Here is a 4,915-nt window from a genome sequence, read left to right as displayed (position 1 = left end):
TTTTATATGATAAAGTCATTATAAATTCTAAGACGACAATCACTCTAATTTTAAGATATGATGCGGTGTCGGACATATGGGCTGCACTTCATCAATTTAATAATCACCATAACTAATTCATTAACGACTCAAAAATCTTTTGTCCATAAACATGTTAAGATCTTAACTAACCCTTAGTACAAAATGCGGTATCACACATATGGGCTGTACTTCACTTGTATTAGTAGGATTGTTAGTCGAGATCTAACACTTATATTTTCTAAAATCAGTCCAACCAACAAACCTTTTTCTACTTAAAGAACTACGTAAGCCTTGATTCCCTTAATAGGGATACGTAGGACCGGGGTCATTCTTATCAGGCACAATAATAAAAACAATTTTTTTCTTCATAAAAATTAATTAATTAATCACATAATTGAATAAAATAATAATAACAACAAATAAAAAATATAGTAATCCATGTAGTTTAGTATAGGGTACCGCTTAAGGCGGGTGGGTGGGGTGCTAATACCTTCCCTACCCTGTAACCGACTTCCGAACCTGGATATCAAAAATCCAAAAAGCCCAAGGTAATTGGGCTAAAAAATATTTTTCTACATTTTTGACAGTAAAAAATGTAGTGGCGACTCGAGAGGTCGCGTAGCCGAAAATCAGGGCGCGACACCCTCATAGTTTTAATTTAGAAAAAAAACTAAGGGTTATGCTCTGTAGCAAAATCTAATAATTGAAACTAGTTTTGAAATTTTTTTCACGTGCAAATACTGTTAACACACATGAATGAGACACCTTCTCATTTCTGTTATAATTTCTATAACATAGTATGATTGTATAATTGATCTCTTTGGTGACCTAGTCTTGTGATTATAGGGTGTTTGCATTAAGCCCTTTGTGTTTCTGATAGATTTTTAATTAACAAACCTTGTAGGTACTGTAACCAAATTATATGGGGTGTTTTATTATGATATTGTTAGAAGTCCCACATGATGGAGAAATTCCTTCGCCATCCGAAATCCATAGAGTGAATGCGGAAGTCCTTATGACCGTGACTTTGTTCCCACAACCGAATGTGTATGCCCATACATACACCCAAATGGAACATCCATGGTCCAGACCGAAGAAACCCCAAATGAGTTCATGGTGAAGAAGAAGAACATACATTATTGATCCATTTCCGGAATCTCGAAGGTATGAGGGTGCGATGATCTTCCAGATGATAGAGCGCCTTACGGTTTTCCTTATGCTTCTCTATAGGGGAATGAGAGAGTTTTCTTGAGTGTGCCTTAGGGAGAGTATGTGTTGCCTTAGCCTTAGGTTATGAGGAAAAACCTCATCCTTATACCTTATGAGCCTTATGGATGGATGGATAGTGTTATCCTATCCTGGATAACACTATTCTCATCCTACCTTATTCTCCTTAACCTTAACACCTGAAAACCTGTTGCTCTACAAATGGGGACCATAACCCATAAAAGTAACCCCGTAGTGGTTACTACTTTAGTTGCAATAATTCTGATTCAGTCCCTTCATCAAATCAGAAATTGCCTGAAGGTATCTACACTTATTATTATTTCATGACACATATGCCCTTAGCCACCAAATTAATTACTTAAGATCATTTTATATTTTGGCTAATTACATAATGGCCATAACACAATTATAGAATTATATTTGTGACCCATAAATTGTCAGAAATTCCAACAATAGAAAGCCAAGATGCATGAAAAGGGAAAGACAAACATGATCAGGTACTTTTGCAAAAAAATTAACATCAACATGACACAATTTTTTTTAAGGCATGGGACAATATTTTTAATGACAAAGGTAGATGCTATAGATTTATTTAGGGCTGTAAGAAATAGAGTACAACATTATTTGAAAACAATTTATTTATTGATAAGCATACTCATGCAGAAAAGCTTGAGTGCTCACATCTTTGTCTACACGTGTTTGAGACTATTGTTAAAATAGTTATTTTTTTTGTTAAGTGAAAATTTTATTAAAAAGAACAAAAATTACAAATAGGAAAAAATAAATATACAATTCTCGAAAATGAGATGATAAAAATATTACATGGTTCAAAAGAGATCCACTAAAATCCAATCTAACAAAACAACAATAATAATAGCACTCCAAGTATAAAATTGAATTAGAGATCTACTAAAACCAAAATATAATTGCACCTTTATATTTACCTTTAATCCAAAATGATGATTTTTGTTTACCTTTGTGTTAACTTATGTGAAGGGTATGGAGTTAAACTAAGGCGATTTGCAAATTCGTTAATTAATTGTAATGATATCATTCATCATATCATACTTAGTGACTTAAATCTATGAAAACAATCAACACGTATTTATACATGTTAATCTCTGAGGCAAGTGTACATTAGAAAAATAAGATAATTAGTTCTCCAATCCATAATTTTCCACTACAATTTACTCTTTTAAATTCATTATTGTCATGTTAGGATAAAGTATTAACCCCTACAAGAATTTAAAGTGAGATTAACTATTGTCTAGTAAAAACACACCATTTGTGCAAGAGTGGGCCAATCATAAGATCGCTAAAACAATGGCTTTAGATCTCAAATATGGTCCGTTCGTAAATAATAGACTTCAAACTATTTGTATTAATAATGTTATTGTTTTAAGACTAGTTGACTACATATTTTTCTTATAACATAATAATTATAAGACTATTTAAGTAGGGTAAATAGATTTTTTGTAATCTAAGACTTTATTATCTCATGAATCCTATTTTTTCCTATAAAAAATACAATGGAGAAACTTTAATAATTATTGATGAATTGATTGTAATTAAAATTGGTGATTCGCTTTGTCTAAATGCATGACATCTTCAAAAGGGCGGTTTACTGTATTATACTATAGTGAAATTTGAGAATAGTATATATATATGTAGCCCCATCTTTATAAGGGAATAGGTTATTTCTATGACATTAAGTATTTGGATGTGTCTTAATGTAATAATAAAGTTGTTTGTCTTATAATTTACAAGTAAAAAATTCTATGAATAAATTCTTCAGTTACAAGGATATGATAGTATGTACTTATCATCCTCAAAACCTATTAAATAGAAATCCCATACATTAGGCTATCAAATTTATTAAATAAAACTAATTAAAATAATTTAATTAATAAATTTTGACACAAAAAGGAGAATATAAAATTCTAAGTAATAAACAAATTTTAAATTTCTTTTTGTATTATGTACATATACCGAAGGTTCATCCTATTAGGAAGTAAGTACAGCTGGCTCACCTCATTCTTTTAATTAGTTTTGAAATGATACATTAATATTATATCAGAATGAAATAATAACTTATTTTATGTTGTTATTGACTAAAATATATCACTTCGTCATCGATCAAATGTAAGTCTTTCGCCTCATATAATATATTTTTATAAATGAGACATGTTGGAAGTAATTCTCACATCTCCTCCCTCATTTTACTAGGCACTATTCAAATAGTTATTGGATTATTTCCTTTATTGCTTATTGATTTTGAAATATCCCATTAATACATCGACCAAAACCTTCCCAATTTATCTCTCTCTTCAAAATTGACTTTATTTTACCATGTTCACAAGAGGGAGGTCGATCAATTATGTTCCATCAACTTGTGAATCTCTTGTAGTAGCCACAAGTTTCAATGAATGTTATACTCACTTTTAGAAATCTCCATTTTCCAAGTGAATCCATCATAACAAGTCCTTTAGACTTCAGATGTTGTTATTATTGAGTTGAGAACCCAACTCAAAGGGTAGTACTATCTAAGGGGCAACTCCAATGCCCTTATCATGAGGCTCAATTAAAAGCCGAACATGTGGGATATGAGCTTAAAGATTGTCTTAGGGTGACTTCGGGTCATCTAATTTGGGATTTTGCTTAAACTTGAAGAACAAGATAGCACCATGATACTCCCTACACTCGAGTTGTTAGATAATGAACTCTCATATAAATAGGGTGCAGCAGACACATGATTTGGGAGGACTCTAGTAATGGTTTTGATGAAGAGTTAGATGATGTATATGCCTTGTCTCGTCTTATGAAGACTCTTTCTGCATCTAGTATAGGTAAAACATACTCATTTCCGTTAGACCTAATTAACTCATGGAAATTATACAAGCCATGACACTAAAACACTAGAAAACCTTCATGTCATTGACACACAAAGTAAATACATCATTACGTATGGAGATCACTTGTCTTCAATTGTATCCCATTTTATGTCACAAGTCAATCATATATTAACACGTGGATAAAATAAAAATTTAAAAGCAAAAGGTAATAAGATGAAGCAATCTTATTGTTTTAAGACATGAAATGAAATATTATTTGAGACATGTGATATGTTTGGACTTGTGATCTCCATCTCCCTCTCTGCAACACTTGGCAACCAAAATTCTTCTAAAACTGCAAATGGATATCTTAAAAAGAATTAAAAAGGGATTTTAAAAAAGAATTAAAAAGGAAAAATACACAACTGTATGAAACCTTTTATCGTAAAAATAACAATACCCTGTGTGAAATGAAAGCAAAACAATTATCTCGCCATATTTTTATACTATCCACTCATTCACTGATTAACTAAAACATAATCTAATAAATTGTACAAAATAAGAATAAAATGTATAAAAGCAATTATCTCACCACCTCTATCCACCTAACTTAAAAGCCAAGTTCACATATCATTTTCCTTTCCAGAAAATAGCCGGTCCGATGATCGTTCTCCCACGTTGTCTATGAATGATATGAAATATGGTTGACCATTCCAGGAAGCCGTAGGGAATGGCCCACAAATATCTGCATGTATCAATTCTAAGACGTCCGAAGCTCTATATGCACCATATTTCGATTGTTTGGTTTGTTTTCCTTTTATGCATTTAACACAAAC

General features: G+C 31.6%; 1 protein-coding gene across 1 annotated transcript in view; it reads right to left on the bottom strand.

Annotated features, from left to right (window-relative positions):
* Positions 1-4,346, bottom strand: part of LOC109328428 (histone H4) — a 15,363-nt gene extending 11,017 nt beyond the window's left edge. Inside the window, exons 1-2 of the mRNA XM_019561892.1 lie at positions 4,340-4,346; positions 2,783-2,786 (exon numbers count right to left, since the gene is read on the bottom strand). The gene's annotated coding sequence lies outside the window, so the exon portion shown is untranslated. The remainder of the gene's footprint in view (positions 1-2,782; positions 2,787-4,339) is intronic.

Source organism: Lupinus angustifolius, chromosome LG15 (genome assembly GCF_001865875.1).
Source record: "Lupinus angustifolius cultivar Tanjil chromosome LG15, LupAngTanjil_v1.0, whole genome shotgun sequence".
Lineage (NCBI taxonomy): Eukaryota > Viridiplantae > Streptophyta > Magnoliopsida > Fabales > Fabaceae > Lupinus > Lupinus angustifolius.
The sequence above is the reverse complement of the archived record's forward strand: the minus strand, read 5'-3'. Positions and strand labels throughout refer to the sequence as shown.